The 19552-nt window shown below is 38.7% G+C and overlaps 1 protein-coding gene across 4 annotated transcripts in view; it reads left to right on the forward strand.

Moving 5' to 3' along the window:
* Positions 1-19552, forward strand: part of lrfn5a (leucine rich repeat and fibronectin type III domain containing 5a) — a 126116-nt gene that overhangs the window by 10809 nt on the left and 95755 nt on the right. For 2 of the 4 annotated variants that reach the window (XM_044375850.1, XM_044375854.1), the window contains exon 2: positions 13875-13930. The exons of 1 other annotated variant lie outside the window; for it this stretch is intronic. The gene's annotated coding sequence lies outside the window, so the exon portion shown is untranslated. Of the gene's footprint in view, positions 1-8957; positions 9032-13874; positions 13931-19552 lie in introns of those variants that run through there. One more of the 4 variants, XM_044375851.1, reaches the window with a different exon arrangement.

Raw genomic sequence — 19552 nt, forward strand, 5'->3', positions numbered from 1 at the left:
AAGTACCATTATACCACATTTGGTTGATGCTATGTTGTGAAATTAGTTGCTGTATGTTGCTGGAATGGCAGGCTGCATACATTTTTCATCATTCAAATGGTTGAAAAGCCCTGAGGAGGTCAGATCTGGTCTACCCTGGACATGTTGGCAATATGTTGATGCAAATGTGAAAGTACAGTCAGTCAGTGAGTGCCATGGCTCTGTTGTCTGCAAGTTCAGTCCAAGCAACTAGTCTTGGTATTGGACACCTCAAGATACATGCATCTCTGACTCTTCTCACCATAGGCTCTATGAACTTCTGTATAAACATCTATACAAAGTATGTATCCTTGTTTTATGCACCTGCATATCCTCAATTATTGGTCCATTAATATCACCATGAATAGCACTGTCTATCCGAAGCTGTTGTAATCACGCTTTTAACAATATGGATTTGCCATCTTCATTGGCTTGGAACTAACAGTGTGTACAGTAGAGTGAAATGTGAAAGAAATAATTATATTTAGTTGATAGTTATCAGAAACAGCATGCTTATTGGTCATGCTGATCATCATTGCTTAAAAACACTGCCTGTATATGGAAGGCTTTATGACATTCTAATTACTTCAGTTAGGCCTGGAATTTCATCATTCTAGGGGCAAGGCCATTTGGCCTTTGTTGTTGTCCACTTTTTGAGGACACAAAGGCCAAATGCCAGGGCAGCAAGACCATCAAATAAAACAATGATTTTAAGTCCATGGAAAATGAATTTAACTTGAGGGTTAAGGATGATTTTACTTTTAATACATAGTATAACTATCAGTGAAATAAATTAATAAAAAAGCTGTTTCTTTCACAAAATAATTTATTGGTATTTACAAATTACCAATATTTGTGCAATCTCTCTAAAATGATACAGTAAAAATGCTTGGTTTTGGGTTAGTGTGTAGTCAGGGTTGTCCTGAACTCAAATATATCATTGTTTTTTTTTTTTTCTTGCAACCCAAAAATAAAGAATAGTCCCTCACAATTTAGTGGGATGTTAATTTATGATGGACACAGATAACATGTTTTATGCTTCCTGTGAGTATAATTAAATTAATCTAATTTCCATATGTGTTTTTTGTATATACCCTGAGTTAACATCGTATTTTGAAAACCAGACATAGTCACATGTGTATCTATGTGCTAAGTGCGACACACTTTGATGAATTGTATTGAATTTGGTGTGCTCGAGTAGAATAAAGATGTCATAGCCTCTCTTTACGCAAGTTTCATACTGCAACACTTGTCTTTGTAAAGTGAGAAATTTGACAGAATAAAATCAATGACTCTGGGCCCTTTCAGTGCATTTGCTATAAAGGTGGGAATACATGTGCACTCCAAATTTAGGGGCAGCTGGTTTGACCATGGAGTTGCAACTTATGGCTAGCTGGACTGCAGTGGTTTTCCAGTGGTTCATACCAGGCTTTAAGTCAAACCCACCACTGGTAATGTTGCCCAAGAAAAAAATCAGAATCACATCAAAAGACAGTGGTTTCTAAAAACCGTATTGACAGGAAAGAAGCAGAGGAGAAAACGATGAAATCAACTATGCCCACAGGGCATATCGCTTTTTGAGGGGCATAAGGCCAAACTGAGGGGCATGGGGACCATGGCCATCATAGGCCCGTGAAATTCCTGCCCACTTCAATAGTACAATGTTCCAACCACCAGGACGAGGAGGTCATCAGTGATGAACAGTGTTGTTTTTTGGAGCAGCAGAGGGGCTGAAAACTGAGTAGATTAAATGGTGCATTTAATTAAGAGGCTTGGGATCAGGAAGTCAGAGATCAGTCTTGGCCCATGCCAACGGGAGCTACATTTAGCCTAGCTTGTTAGCGCATGCCATCTGTTCACACACAGATTAACGCTACACTGCAGGCGCTAACTACGGGTACAGTTTCTGGTTCAACACAGTAGGCTACTATTCAGTCGACCTTATTCCCTCAGAAAGTCTTTGGGTCCTGTGATCCAAAATGAAGAGGTTACATTGGTGGTGTGTGGGTTTCTGTTTTTGGGTTTCATTAAGTTTGGAATTAAATTAGACCCACAATGCAGAGTATGACTCTTTGTGGTATGGGAAACCTTTTATTTTACCTCCATTTGCACTGCCTCTACCTTCCATATGCATAAGATACTGTGTATCTCATTAAACTCACCATCTGTAACAAAAAATTGTCAGTCATATAAGCAGCTCAGATAGTATGTTAAGACAATGAAAATCTATCCTAGAACAGAATTCTTGTTCTTCACATGACTCTCAGTATGTGTGAAGCAAAATAAGTTGCTGCTAAAGAAAAAAAAGGAAAAAAACAGTCTCTTTAGGACATGACAGATCAGGGTGTTTGATCTGTTATCATCTGTGAACCTTTGGGGTATAACTGTTCAGCAGTACAAATATTGATCAAACCCCGATCATTATATTGATAACAGCTTTTAGGTAGATTTGTTTTCTTTTCCTTGGTAAGATTCTCTACATTATTTTTTTTCTTCTCTGTAGTGTTCAATGTCAACAAAGTCATGATGCTATCCATGTGCTTACATTTACAATAAAATGCAATGAAATCCAGTTACCCAAATTTCTTACTTACATTTTTTAAATTGGTTGTTTATGATGATTTACATCCATGGATCTTGATGATACACTTTTGTGGTTTTGTTTCCTACTAGAAACCTATTTTAATGTCACACATCATATCAATAACACGTTTAAGTGTCTCTATGCTTTTACATCAAAGCTAGTTTGATAGCTCTGGCTAGTTAAAGTTTATCCCATCTGCTTTACAAGCAGGGATGACTTCCAAATCACTGCATCCCACTTAGCTTTTACACCAAATACTATAAATAGCATCCAGCTAATCCTAGCTGTTGGCTGGTTTTATTTATTTTTTATTCTTTCTGTTTGGCACTAACCTGAGCTAAGCAAGCTGCTACTCACCAACAAACAATCCAAAATCTGATGGCTTGATATTTTTGGCTGATTGATATGGTTTGAGGCAGTTGCCAGGGAATTAAGTGGATATTGTTATATTATTGAATGACCCAATTCATTATTTCTGAGTAAGAACAACCCACTGCTGGGGTACAGAACAGCAAGACTAGAACAGAAGTGAATGGAGGTGAGAATGAGCTGCATGTTTGAGGATGCAAGATCAGAAATAATAACTATTGCTTTGGAAATCCTGTTTTTAGTGGTGCTGTTGTTGTTAGGCCCATAGGCGATTTATAACCTACCTATCAAACCCCCAATGCACACAATTCATCAAGGTATCATGACGCCTTCTTTGTTGTGACATCTTTAAAGATGTTTTAAGAATGAATTTAACCTTTGACACTCCAACAAGAAATATTAACAGTGATATAACACATCCTGACCCCTTAGTAGTCCATCCATGGTTCGGTCCTTTGACCTTGATGATGAGATGGCACCATATATTTGCTTACAGCTTCTTGTGGTATACAGTTGAGAGTTTGGCCTTTAACCAGTTTTAGATTAGACTAAATTAATCCTTTGAATTCATGTAAGTTGATAATTATTGTTTGAAGTTGTTTCCTATACAGATAAAATAAATGATATATTTTCCTAAGTACTGTGTGCAGTAATATTAAAGATTAAGAATTAAAAGTACCCTGTGGCATTTTTCTGTGGCAAGTTATATTTACATCCAGTGTTTCTTACCAAACACGTTGAATGCATTTCCCTTCTCACAAAACACTTGAAAGGCTGCTTTTATTATTTTGCTAACTTGAAATCTTCTTTTTCCTTGTATGTTACTACCACCAACTGTCAATCAGCAGAAGAGAATACAACCATCAGCAGCACTGTTTATCATGTCTCCCAAATGCATGTGCTTGTGCATGAACATTTCATGCATGTACTAACAAAACCAGACCCACTCTAAAAAACATTGTTCCATAGTGCTACTAGTGAAAACCTCTGCAGGGTACCTTTGATATATGGATTGATCTAATGTATGGAGGTGGCCTGAGATAACTCTTTTGAGCAAGTGGCTGTTAGATTGAGTAGATAAAGATAGGATGGATGCCAATAAGATAGTCTTTTGGCTTGAGCCCTTATAAAATGTATTTTTTAAAAGTATACCAACAATGGAAGTAATATACAAGGACCAAATAGAATTGATCTATTATTATTGAAGTTAGTTCTATTAACTCTATTCTAAATTGAGGTGCATATTGCCATGTCAACAAGTTACTGTGACAAATTGTTAACTTATTGATTGCATTTTATGAAATATTTCTGGGTGTAGATCAAATTAATACAAAACACCAGATTTTCTCTGTTCAATCCTCTTCTGTAATTCATTGGGATAAGCTAATGGAACTGTGTGTGTGTGTGTGTGTGTGTGTGTGTGTGTGTGTGTGTGTGTGTGTGTGTGTGTGTGTCTCCATACCCTTGGGGGCTGTTTGTCCCTGATAATGAGCTGTCATTTTGAAAGTCAGGATGGCTTGATCTCTCTGCCACCCTGCTGACACACACGGAGATACACATACAAACTTCTGACTGCACATACACTGCAGTGCCAGAGTATTACGGGCTGCCAGACAAAACAGAAATGGGTCTGCCTTTAGAATCCTTCAACCTCTACAGCCTCATCTACGGCAGCACTGTTACTGTAAAACACACCTTAACACACAAATACCTTTATTAAACAAACACATGAAACTATGGTTGATGCCTTTGCTTTTTGTATTTGCTAGTTTGCTTCATCCCCCAGAGGATTTAACACATCAGGGTTTGGGTTGTTCAAGGTTTCAGAAGCTGCAAGGGACCAATAATTTTAGACCACAGAGGACCCATTTAATCAGTTAATTAATTAACTTATGAATGAAAAATGACTAAAACTGCTACTCTCAATTTATTTCTGAACTTACAATCTGTTTTTCATGTTCTTATTATATTGAAAGGATAAGGACTCAATGAAATAATGATGCTTAAGAAATACACAACAACAGAGGAGACACACAAATGTGTTTAAAATATGTGTATCTAAAGTGGCTTAATCTGACAGACTGTCAATCAAAAAGATACCAAAGATCAAATCCAATTTTACCAGATGAAATTGTTGCTATATTACTAATTTCATTTAAAGCTATTTTAAGTTTTCCACTTCAATAATTTTGATATTTTTTGCTAAGGGGTGGATTTGAGCGACAAAAATTAAGTAAATGCAGAGTGTAGTTCAGGCGAGTAGAAAGAGAAGCAGTGGCAGTGAGCTGAGATACAGTTTTCCACGTCTTCCTCACATTAGAACAATAGGGTTCATGATATCATGACTTACAATCTACTTATCTCACAGTATCAACAGTGTATGTTGTTGTGCAGGAAGAGATGGATGAGACACATAGCACAGTACCTCGTGGATTCATAAAACACAAACATAAACTCTTAAACGCACTACAAGACTTCCCTGCAAGCTCTCACAGACTGCGGATACAAAGTACTGCAGGCACACAAAACATCCACTCATGTAGGCAAGAATCTGCATACACACACACACACACACACACACACACGCAGCAAGTGGGCCGATAAAAGGATGTACAACATTACCACAGCTGCCCTCTGGGAACTAAAGCAAAAGCATGACTCAACCATTTACCAGCACCACACAGTGAGTCAGCACATTTGCAAGATATGGACTAGGCTTAGTGAGACATCCACTGTACAACACCTGTACACACATATTGGACATGCAATTTCTACATAGCAGTTTCTAGGATATGGTCGATGATGTGTCAGATTATTGCTTTATTGTGAGGCTGTGACAAGATTATTCTTGTCTGTGACAAGAGGACTGCCATTGGTTAACTCTGGTGTCTGGGCTCCAGACTACATACCTGTAAACTTTATTAGAGAACAACTGTGCTAGATCTCGTATTAGGGACAAGCTTTGAATGCAACATTATTTGCCTGGGTGCATTTACACTTTAAAGGGGACCTGCTATGCTTTTCCTTATTTTCAGTCTTAAAAATATAATGTTACAGTGTAGGATGTTCATATCTCTGTCAGATTCTCTAACATATCATGTAGCCTCCTACGTCTCCACTGTATTACCGTATATCACACAGTATTTGTGCAAGCACATTAGACTACCATATATGACAGTTGTGGTTGATATTTTTAAGAAGAATGTGATGATGATGGTAATGAGCTCAACCCCACGGTATTGCGGTAATGCGGTTATCATCACAGCCCTAGTGGTCAGAGGTGTAGTAGACTTGATACTTTCAACCAGAGAGAGCAAACAGCCCTTTTAAACCTGGTGTTGAAGGAGAGGTCCATGTGAACATTTAACATTTTCAGCAGTCTGAGTTAGTCAAATAAAGTGAGTATCTTCCACTGTAGCTCAGCATGGAGACAGCGGGAATTTTAAAGTAGAAAAACTAACTTTGAAGAAATACCAACTTGATTTGACTTACTCGGGCTGATGAAGCCTCATATTAGCTTCAGCTAAATTCAACAATGCATTTTTGCATAGAATGAGGACTGGATTTTGTCTCCCATCTTTTACATTTGAATTGCATTAGGAAGGGATCTCTTCACAGCCAATATGGACAGGAGGAAACATAACAGCAACCAGTAGCTCTGTTAATGTTCAACTTCAAGGATAAACTGCTATGGACTTGCTTTCAGCCCAAAATGTTGGAATAATTTAATTTTTAATTAGTTTGTTAACCTATCACTGTGCTAAACATTTAAAGAGAAAATAGTGAATGTCTCATACATACTGAAAGTTTATATCAGCGCTCCGAAACTATCTGCAGTGAAGTGAAGTAATGCCTGAGAGAGAAATGCAAAACATCTCAAATCCTGCTGGAATCGTCCTTTAAGTGACGTGTCTATGATGCTTTTATCTTAATTCACAGTGTAACGTTATTATACTGGGCCTGTTTGTGTGTATTTGTACTGTTCTAAACTGAGTTAGGACCACAGTCTGTCACTGGCCTGTTGTCAGCGAGTTCCCACTTTTAACCATTATTATACCCACATTGTATTCAAACTGGAAAATCATGTCATCCCTCGAAGAAAATTCAGTCCATAAAAGGCTACACTGTACAGAAACCACCAGCATTAACTTAAAGACAGGCATTGCATTTTTTTTGCTCTATATATTGAGTCAACACATCAACAGTTGCAATTTTAAAGAAATTGCTTGGCAGTAATAGATGCGCAGCAGCCCAGGTCAGTGAGAGCTCTATGCTGATGCCTCTTTGTGAGGTGGGGGTTTTACTGAGTCCAGGTATATTGCAACATACAGTGAGTCACAGCCTGTGACCCAGTTGAGCTTTGTCGCTCAGCATGACCTCATTCTGACTGCACAGTAAAACAAATCTGATGCTACTGCAGATGTTTTCGTCAGACGTGGGACAGAAGAATGCAAAACTTACTTGAGCATTTCAGATGATTTCTGCTTGATTTAGATCCAATTTCACTGATTTTCATTGTGCTATTAAAACTAAGCAGCGGCTGTCAAGGCTGTTTAGCAATGTGTATTATTTAAGGACCAGCGTGTAGAACTCCTAATAACTGACAGTGAAACGGCAAAGAATTTTCCTTTGTGTGTGTGTTTGTAATTGTGTGTGTGTGTGTGTGTGTGTATTTGTACGTGTGTGTATGTGATCTCAGGTGATGTCGAGCTTGCAGACAACAAGCTAGTTGGCCTTAATCCTGCATCAGAACACAAGTACAGTTGTGTGTGTGTGTGTGTGTGTGTGTGTGTGTGTGTGCATGTGGTCGTATTAGATGTGTCGTATGTAGCACGTTAACAAGTGCTCACAAGACCGCACGCACACACACAGTACGCGGCAAGATAAGCTTGTTAGTGAGGCTTTGGCTCAAAGGAAGTATCTGATTGTGCTAACAGTATCTAGGCAGCATTCTTCTTTGTGTGTGGCTGGGATGAAGGTGTGTGAGGGTAGGAATGGGTGTGTATGAACATCAGCATCAGGTAGAAAGGAAAAGAAAATCCTCAAATAATGTCTGGTTTCAACTTCAAAAAGAAGTCGGTCAGGCAACAAAGCAGTGAAAAATTAAAGAAGAAGTGAATATAGAATAAATGAATGGATAAACAAATGGAGATGCTTCCATTCAGGGCATGATGACTCACTTATGGGTTCATTAGTATGAAAATAATTTATATGCTATAGTTTTCACAATCATTACATCTCAACCTGGTTTAACACCTCTCCACCACCATCATCAAAACAATAAATGAGTCAATATGTATATAATATAATACAATATAATATTTGGAACATTTTTGGTGGTTGCCTGACTTTTCCTCTAGCACCATGAGGTTTACATTGGTTTAAAGAGTGTCTCAACAAGTATTGGATAAAGTGCCATAAAATTTAGTATACATGTTCATGTTGCCTTCAAGATGAATTCTTTTCATCCATCACCATGTCAGGTCAACATTTGTCCAAATACCTGCAAAACAAGTGTAATTCCCATCATCCTCAGCTGTACTTAGTACTGATTAGCAAATGTTAGCATGCTAAAATGCTAAACTAAGTTGGTAATGGTAACATTATACTTGCTAAACATCAGCATGTTTGCATTGTTATTGTGAGCGTGTTACCATGCTAACATTAGCATTTAGCTCAAAGCACTGCCGTGTGTAAGTACAGCCTCACAGAGTCGCGAGTGTGGCTGTCAACTCTTCATCTTGTTACTTTATGTTGTTTAGCTTATTGTGGTCGACCTTCCCCATATTTTCCAATGTAAATGGGTAAGCAGGCATGAAGAAAAAAAAAAACAAGCTAGGACTGCTCTGTCTGTGTTTTAGTGTGTTATATATGTGTCAGCATTCTTTTAGATCAGTGTTAAGTATTATTGTAGTTAAATGTTGTGTCCCATCTCATCTACCCTAATATGGAAGTAACCTACTACAATCTTATCGTTTCTATTAGCCTACAATGTTCCCGGGGAAGATTTTGGGAACATAACACAGCCAGCAATCCTTGAGGACCAGCTTTAATCTTACAGTAAGCCTCAGACTTTATTAAACACATATAGATTATATTTAGAACTATTTATTTACCCTAATTTCTTTCCTTTCCTGGCTTATCAACATGTTTGTTTATCATTGTAGTGGGGCATCGTGGTGATATCATATCGCCACTTAAGTCTTTTGGCAGTTAAATTCTGCACCCAATTTTAACCCCCTCTCCTGTCTCCACTATGTCTTTCTGATGCTTGAGACACTTTAGAAAGAAAGACATCACAGTGTGTGTGTGCGCTTGTTTCCCTATGAGTATGTTTGTGCATGCATGTGTGTGTGTGATCATTATGTCGTGATCTGAAGCCATCTGGGTTGGCTGGCTCATTTGCATATCTGGTGTTAAGCGTTATAAATATTCATGACCAGGGTCTAAACTGGTATGAATATTCATTTTGCCTCCGGGCCGTAGACGGGTGGAGTGGCTGTGATTCCAATCAGCAGAACAGAAATTAACTCAACCTTTTGTGTGGTGGACGAGAACACTTGATTGCCGTGGGCCTCTCGGTATGCTCGGCGAGCTCCATATGTATGTGGGTTATTACATTTGCTTTAATCGCATGGCGAACATATTTGATGCACATCATACTTGGGAAACAGTGCCTGGAAGACAGAGGCAGATGGCAGCACAAACAAACTCAACTCATCTTGGACTAAAACATTTAAAGACACTGAAATTACTCTTTAAAATGGGTGAGGAGCTGCAGGGCAAACTATCCACCAAAGTCCCACTCAGAGGCGGCAGCAACAGGATTCAGAGACATAATGATGATGTTGAACCACAGTGTTGGCTAATGTGTGAAACTGTCAAACCAACTAGGCTGGATACTTAATTTCTTTCTTAACACCATTAATTGATAGTTTGACAGTTTACTCGCTAAAGCTACTGTTAGTTCATCTGAGCTGTTAGAGCTGTTACTACAGCTGCTAGCTGCTATTGATCCAAACTGATCAAGTTGGTTAAGAAATAAATTTAACATTCGCATAGAGACATTTAGAGTTGATGTTATGTTCATCCTCTTGGCCTTTGATTCATTTGGACCTTGACCAGCACTGATCATCATGACAATAACATCAAAGTAAAATTTGGGTCTATATTTAATTTATTCAATTTAGTTTGATTTTAATCCAATATGGCTGATGTGATTCTGTCTTTGATGTGTTGACTCTGCTCTCTTATGACTTTGGATCTGTCTCAGTGCTGCCTTTCTGTTCGCCTTTGGTGAAGTAGGAAATGACAAACATGATGATGATGATGATGATTATGATAATAAATGTGTGAAAATGGTAACAAGCAATGCTGGCTGGGTAGATATGACTCAGACACACGTATCATTAATTAGCAATAAAAAAATATGATGTGGTTTTGCAACCACCCCCTCTAAATATCACTTTGAAGTTGACTGAACCTGCGCCCTCAGATATCATAACTCTGCAGGTCCCAGGAGAACCTACTCCCATAGAACCATGTCTTCAGTAATGTAAAATAAAACAAAGACACAGTGTGAGATATATCAAAATGAAATGGATTGCCACCATCTTACCACATGCTAATTTGGTCAAATGGGAGGAATCTGTGATGAATGTTAAATGTGAAGAGCACCATGGCTGACTCTGATTGGCTGACACACCTGTCAATCAAGCAATCAAGCACACTCATTAACATCTCTGTCAAAGACCAGTTATTTTGACAATCACCACCAAGATGCACACAATGTTATTTTGGGGAAACTGATACCAGTAACAAGCCTCCTTTCTCTCACTCCGGTTGACGTATTGAATGTAAAGGTGTGTGTGTGCATGTGTGTGTTGGTGTGTGAGAGAGAAAAAGAGTACATCAACATGCAGGACAGAAGGTTTAGGAAGTGCCAAACTATAATGATCTCTCATCTTCAATAATACACACACATGGCATTGTTTTCAAGTGTTATGGTGAATACTGATAAAAATGGTAATGTGAGGCATACACAGGGATACACACATTCACTCAAACACACAGCACACTCTAGACATGCTATACAGAATTCAAATAAATAAAATGAATTCTACTTTTATCCTTTCACACTCCTACTTTTTTTGGATTCAACACAATATATGCAAATACACAACACGGGCGAGCACATTCACAACACACACACACATATTTACTAGCTTGCAGAACTCGCTCTCGATTTGCAGAACTCTTGATTTTCCTCTCGTCTGGCAAAAACATTGGTACACAAAGAACAAAAAATGTGTGCGCTAATGTGTGTGAATAGAGTTAAAGTAGAAGAATCTGGGATGAGTTTAACTTCATTCAACCACACAAACACTGCATATATATATACACACACACACACACACACTATCCCAAGTGCTTTAAAAGAAAACACTAGGGGGGAGAACAAAGAGCCTCCTTGAAGAATAGACATGAATTATTCACTCCATCAGATAAGAGGACAGAGAGGGAACGAGAGAGAGAGAGACACAGAGGGAGAAATGAAGAGAGAGAAGGAGATGGAAGTGTGGGTGATACAAAGACAGAGACAGAGCCGGATTGACAAGGACGGTAGGGTATTATATTGTATTAGCAGTAACGTTGACAGAGACATTGAGAGGGTCCGCAAGAGATTTTAGATAAAAGAGCACAGCTTGCCATCAAGCACTAAACTATATCTGAAAATCCACAGGGTGTAAAAAATATTAAACAGACTGAAATAAATAAATAAAAGAACTCCTTCACCATCAAAATAAATGGCATTACTTATCTGTAGAAAGCAGTTACTTTGGAAATCAGGATCCTTCTCTGACTGGAGGGCTGTTTTTTCTACCTGAAGGAAAGAGTTTATCCTGTGAAAATCCACAGCCAGCAGCTTAGCTACAGCATCTGTGCTGCTTTCCACCCAGTTACATTTATCAGAAAGACACATGGAACCTCTTTTGTTTTCTACTAGTAATGCAGTGATGCTGTAGTACTTCAGGAGCAGCAGACAATGCAGGTGCTTTATTTAATATGAGGAAATATGATATTAGAAGTACTTTGCAAACAAATGCTTTATCAGCTGAAACAGTTATGTAACTCTGTACTGTACTGCTGCAGTAATAGAGGAGCCACTGTAGTACATCTAGTGGCAGGAATTATTCATTATTAATTAAGTACATTTACTGAACTACAAGTGTGTTTTTGCTACAGTGGTCTTCTACCACTGCAGTGTTCCCACTATAACTGCAAAGGAGAACAAGAACCCCCGCCAGGCCAAAAAAAAAAAATTTTTAATGCCAAAAATAACACCATTTATCCATTCATTCAGAAATCAATAGAATTTGGGAGCCTCTGTGCAGCGCTTTTCCAAAATGTGAGTCAACCTGTGTGTCATTGCCTGGGAAACTCTTGATAGCGTAGCTCCTTTAATAGGGCAGTGCGTAATGTGTGTGTGTAGTAAGTGAGTGGTTGAGTGAAAGAGCGAGTGGCAGAAAAGTGACGGTGAATGCAGGTGGACCAGAGGAAAAGGTTAGCAGCAAGTTGTCAGTCTGGCAGTGAATGTACAGTATAGACTACAGTGTTTCAGTTCATAAATGCTGCAGTTTCACTAGACCAAGAAAAGCCTAACCTGAAGACGCTAAACAGAGAAACAGAGCTGCTTGTTAAACCACAATGTCTTGTTTTATTTTAATACGTCTAAAAGCAGAAGATATGATGTGTGGGTGTGGAGTCTGTAGTTGTTTAAAAGCCTCTTTTACAGAGTTGAGCTACCAAAATAATGCAAAGAATGATATAGCTAATTACTTTTGCTACTGAGTAATGAGAAAGGCGACGTTGTCAGTGAGTAATATGTAATGAACCCCATTGTACCCTGCCTGCAGTATGTACTTTGTCAGATACAAAAAATTAATGTTTGAGTTGCTGTTTTTTGAGAGTCTGTTTTTTTTCCAGACACAATGTTTTTGCTGCCTTCATTGCTGTTACTTGACCTTGCCTTTTCATAACTTACATAACTAAACACTTTTGAACAGAGCTGTAGCTTTGCGACTATAGCGGTACCACACATAAGTGATGCTGAACTGTAAAATGTAAACAGTCCCTTTTTGGAGACAGACTGAGGGTGTATGATCACTTTAAGTACTTTATTTATGTTGCACCTTTGTTCGAATAAAGATGGAGTGTTTTACCCAGACTATGAAAGATTTCAGCAAAGAAACACTAGTAGTCTTGTAGCAATTATCAAGAGGAAGCCAGACACATGAATGTAAATGGGCTGCATTTATATACACCACTCAAAGCACTTTACACTACATGTTAACATTCACCTATTCACACACTGATGGCAGAGGCTGCCATGCAAGGCACCAACCTGCTCATCAGGAGTTCTAACACTCATTCACACATACACACACACAGCCTTCAGGAGCAATTTAGGGTTCAGTATTTTGCCCAAGGACACTTCGACATGTGGCCTGGAGGAGCCAGGGATTGAACCACCGATCTTCCGATTAGTGGACGACCCGGTCTACCTCTGAGCCACAGCCGCCCCAATGAGATAAAAGAGAGGATTACAGGACAGACAATCACAAGGAAAACTTTGCAATCTCATCCTTTATTCAATTTCAGAGATAAGAATAAGAGACAGTAACACAGGACGAAAAAGGAAGGGAAACAAAATACTGGAGTGATTGCAGAGCCAGATTGAATTTCATTATTTATTCAGTAGCCAGGGAAAAGGAGAGAGACAGGCCAGGGAGGGAATGTGAGAGAAAGAGTGAAAGGGCTTAAGAGGCTTTAAAAGACCCTGTAAGAAGTTTAATATCAGGTTTCCTAATCTTCTTTCTCCATTTCATCCCTCAACCATCAGCTCCACAGCTGGCAGACAGTCACTTGGGAAGGCGGGCCCTACAGTACTACAATGAGGTAATTTGCATTCACTTATGCCTTTTCTGTCCCTAGTTACACTTAAATTAATTCTTGCTGGGAGGACACAAAACGGCCAAACTCACAAAGGAACTGTGGCATCAAGAAACATAAAGAGGTTTATATTTATTGTCAGTATAGGTTTTGCAGTAAATGATGATGGATGGGGAAACGTCACATGTAGAGTGATAAGTTCAGTCTCTAATGAGAACCATGAAGGGCACAAACCCAAATAGGTTACATTCAACATAAGCTTTTTAATTCATCAACACAGCTGCAGGATTAATACACACGTGGTATGCTACTATAGCAACTATTTACGGCGGCAGGGCAGTGAAAGTGGGAGTGACCCAAAATAAACTGCAGTTGCTGGATGTTGCTGTTTCTTACTGCAACTAGCAATGGTTTTATTTATTCATTTCACTGTCACTTTTCAATTTATCAGTTAATTGTTTGGTTTTAAAATGTCAGCAGTCCAAAACCCCAAGATTGTCAGTTTACAGTCACATTTAAAACTGCAAGTTGCCACAGTTGAGAAACTACTTTGCTTAAAAAGTGACTTAAACAAGGTCTGTATTAAAACAATGGTCAGGAGCCCAAATGACCATTGAAATTGTTTTTTCTTGCCGTAATCATTCCTCCTGTTCATATTGACCATTAGAAGATCCCTTCATAATGCACTTACAATGTAAGTGATGGGGGCCAAAATCCACAGTCCTCCCACTGTGCAAAAATGTATTTAAAAGTTTATCTGAAGCCAACATGAAGCTTCAGTCGTCCAAACGAATCAAATCAAGTAGATATCTTTCAATGTTACAGTCTTTTTAGTGCCAAAGTCCCTCTTTTTCTTACTGTACTTCCACCACAGCTCAACAGGAAAACACTGTCCGAGGAAACACTAAGAAGGAATATTATGTATGTATATATATATATATATATATATATATATATATATATATATATATATATATATATATATATATATATATATATATATATATATATATATATATATATATAATCTATATAATCCAGAAGATGTTGGAAACTAAAACTCTGAATTGACTGAAGTGCATGGCTGTTTGATGATCTATATGTTTGCTGTACTTTGTCAAGTAGCTGATTGGATAAGATGTGGCCATTTGTTTTAGTTATAGCCCGGGGTGACACAGGAAAAGTCCTGACTGAATAATGTGACTGCATTTCTAATTTGTCTCCAAACCTGCGGGGAAGCCAGCTACTTGTTATCTGTTAGCAGCTGTTCCATTCAGAATGACAAGAACCCAGCGCAACACAGCCTACACACCTGGTCACCTAAACACACACACACACTGGACCAGGTTGCCAGATGCTGTCCAGACAAGGTAATTGAGAGGAGGAATGGACGGACAAAAAGAGAGAGAACAACAAGGGGAATCGAGAGAGTAGAAAGTGTGAAAGAGAGAGAAAGACGCTCGGAAAGTCACAAGGGAGAAATGGAGGGAGGTGCGAATGTTAAGAGGAGAGGAAACAGGTAACACAAGAAAGTCATATCGGAAAAGTGTGAAAGGATGCAAAAAAGGGGGATGTCGTGACAGAGGAGAGGAAGTGGTGGGATAGTCATAAGTAATGTGGAGGATGGATGGAGAGGTGGAGGAGCTGCACGACAGAGGTAGAATTAGAAACTGTAACGGTGTGCATCACATCACATCACTCTGGAGGAGCAGGGAGAGGACAAATAGAGACAGGGAGGAGGGGAGAGAGGCGGACAGAAAAAAGCATGAGGAAGAGAAGAAGAGGGGATGAGGCAAAAACTGGACAGGCACAAAAATATGTAATACTTTTGTTAAAAGTACATTTACCATCAAAGAAGAAAAAACATTTTCACTTAAAGGATATTAAAGTTGAATGTTTTGGGAAATAAGCTTAACTTACTGAGTTAAATGAGGAGATTGATACAACTCTCATGTCTGTGCACAGGAGAGGATTTAGCCTGATAATTAGAATGAATTGCCATTTTGTTCAATGTTTTTCACATTGATCAAAGAAATATGTTGATCTAAGAGTTTGCATTCCTGTACGAAGACTTACAACAACTTGTAGAATTGTGTCAATCTCATCTTTGATTGTCACTATTTTTCTGCTAGGCAGCTAGCTATGTAGGAAGATATCTCTCCAAAAGCCATGATGAGCACAAAACCATACCTGTATGAATCACTGAGCAAATCCAAGATATGGGCAGTGACTAGCAGTCTGGAACCAGGTTAGATGTGATTAGCTTAGTTCAGCATAGAGACTGGAATCAGAGAGAAACAGTTGGTTGGAGTCTGTTAAAACAATCAGGATACAACATGTTAATTTGTGAGCTTTGGAGGTGCTGTTACTGTAGGTGGATTTTTGAACTTTGAACATAGTAACGCTAGCTTTATCAGCTTCAAGTCTTTGTGCTAAGCTAAGCTAATCACCCACTGGATCTAGTTAAACTTTTCACAGACATGACTTTCATATCTATCTTCTCATCTTACTCTTTGCAAAGTGTATTTTGCAAAATCTTCCTTTAATTTGAGAAGTGCATAAATTAGTTCACAGTTAGAGAAAGGATAAAAGCAGGAAAACACCTAAATGGCTTTCAAACATTTAAAAACAACAACAACTACAACAAAAAAAAACCCCTCTACTCCTCGTGTCATCCCGTTTTTTCTTTGGTACTTTGTGGTTGACTGCATTTATTCTAAATGAGTTGAAATCAAACAATTATTTGATGTTTTGCTCTGATTTTTTAAAGGATAGCATTAGTATCATTACTGCTTCTTTGCCAGCCTGGCATGACAACGCAAGTTTTGTTCTGCTGCTTGATCTTAGTAATTACAAGAACTTTTTTTTTTTTTTTAATTGGCCCCTTCTAAGAAGCTGTTTGATTGCTGCATTTGTCTTTGCCAAACCCATGTTTCTTATCCCTGCTTTTCTTTCTTTCCAATCATTTTCTCTATTTCTCTGCCTTAAAGGACCAGTGTTTAGGATTTTCAGGTGATTATGTACTAATGAAAAGATATTTATGAATATTATAATCCATTTCTGCCAATAGAGTCCCCTAAATTTTACACACTTGTCTTTTACTAATGTCCTCTCTCTCTTTATCATCTCTCTCAACCCTCAGCCCTATCTCTTTCTTTTGCTCTCTCTCTCATCTCCTTCACACTTGAATCTTCAACACTCAACACTATAACATCATATTTGTCTCAATTCCAAAACACGCACGCATGCACACACACACACACAGACAGACACACACATACATTAGCCTGACCGTTTAAATGCTGTTTGTACAGCTCAATTCAGTTCACAGTGGGCAAGCTGGGAGCAGCTTCACAGCCAATTCTTGAAATACCCCTACTGTGTGTGAGTGTGTCTGTGTATGTCTGTTTGCTGATGGGAATATGGTAGTTGGTTAACTTTGCCAGAAAGCCTGTTCGTTTGGGTTATAATTACGTCAGTAGAGAGACAGACAGGAAGACACACAGTGAGTCGTGCTTTTTAGAAGAGATCTTTTACTCAGATGGGAGTGAGAGAGCATCAGAAATACCGGAAAAGAGAGAGTTATTCTTATTTATTTGGTTTAAAAAGTAGAAACCTTGACTTTAGTTCAGTTATAAAATCCAAACGCACCAAGGAGCATCTCTCCTGCCAGTTGGTATGCGTCTGTTCAAACAGGAGTTTAGCCAACTTCACTGCATTTAACACCACAGCTGAGAGCATCAGAGCTTGGAACAGGAAACACAGTCACTCTGCGTCGCACTGCTGTCCTCCGCTTCCATCATCTCATGCCGATTCATTTTGAAAGAGCAACGGTCAATGGGGAAACTCCAAGTCCTCCAGCACTCAGCCAACTGACCAATGGTGTTACTTCATCACTTACTTACTCACTCACTCACTCACGGACGACCATGGTTATAGGGCTGGACAGTGGCCTGTCCAGCCAAAAAGGGGAAACATCACATCTGGTTAAAAATGAAAAAAGACATAATTTCCACTGATAAAACTATTCTTTTATGTGCAAATTATATTCCCCCAATAGAATCTCCATATTTCAATGATGAGATTTCCTCCACCATAGGGAGAAGAGATCAGTCATTTCCAGGCCCAGGGATCTGTGCTGATCACTGGAGATTTAAATGCCAGAACTGGTGAGGAGCTAGACTTTACTGGTACTGAAGATAACAGTTACATCACTGGAACTAACCTTAACTTCCCTATCCTTCCCAACAGTAATAATTATGACAGAAACATACACATTGTTAATGGAAGGCTGCGGGGGGTGGGAGGGGGGACTCCTTTGGATGTTATATGTATTGTTCAAACCTTGGCAGCAGCATTGTTGATTATGCTTTAACAGATTTAGACCAAACCTCTTTGAGAGCCTGCATGGTGAGAGAACAAACACCTCTATCAGATCATTCTCAGATCACTTCATATCTGAAAAGAGCAGACGCAGGTAACATATGTTCTCAGTCCTGTAAGCTGTATAAAATAAAGAAGCAATACAGATGGGCACAAAACAGCCTGGAACAGTACTAGGAAGCAATGGCCAGTGAAGAAATGCAGTGTCTTATAGACCCTCGGTCCTTTACTACAAAATGATTGGGAAAAATGGGACAAAAATCCAACTGACACCTTGCATGCAGAGTTCTACAAAAAAGTATCCTCCAGGTACAAAGAAAAACCTCAAACTCTGCATGCAGGGCTGAATTAGGCCAATATCCTTTACTTCTAAGTATTCAAAAAAGATCTATTAAATTCTGGAGCCAACCCTGCCTGTTACCATTATGAAGCCCTCGCCTGCCAAGAGTTGAACAGAGTTGAAAGGAGTCCCCTCAGCCAATTGGTCCTTAGGCTGGCTGACCTTTCACTTCTGACACCACAAACCCCTGCCAGCCCCAGAGCAGGTTCACTCAGAAGATTAGATCTAACCCAATTATAACTAAAGAAAAATATATCACTTATTGGAATGATATTACACACTCATAACACAGACTAGAAACACATTTGGCCCTAAACAGACAGTGTACTGCGGCAGACTACCTAACTACAGTAAATGATAAGAACCTGAGAAAGACATTGACAATGTACAGACTGAGTGACGATAGTCTGGCAATAGAGAAGGACAGATGCAGGCGGATCTTGCTGTCCAGAGAGGACAGGCTGTGCTGTCATTGTGATGAAGGAGCTGTAGAGATAGAATTACACTTTCTAACAGAATTTCAAAACTACAAAAATATTAGGGAGGTGTTCTTTCCAAAATTTGAAAACAATTGCCCCAAATTCTGAAGTCTGACAGAATGGGAGAAATTACCCCTCATTCTGGGGGAAAAGAAAGAATGTTCAGTGTCGGCTGCTAAATATGTCACTTCTTGCCAAAATAAAAGAAACAACCAGCAGGACATAGACATATAGACAGAGAGATATTTATACAGATACTTATACTTACCATATTCCACTCACTGCCACCATCTCCTTTTTTTTTCTTTTTTTTGTATTTATGTTGTTATTTATAGACTAATGGCTGTCTTGTATTAACCCTACTATTGACATCTCTTTATTTTATTTTATTATTAGTAGATTTTCTTTTGTTATCTATAGAATGAT

The sequence above is a fragment of the Thunnus albacares genome, chromosome 15, assembly GCF_914725855.1.
Source record: "Thunnus albacares chromosome 15, fThuAlb1.1, whole genome shotgun sequence".
Classification (NCBI taxonomy): Eukaryota; Metazoa; Chordata; class Actinopteri; order Scombriformes; family Scombridae; genus Thunnus; species Thunnus albacares.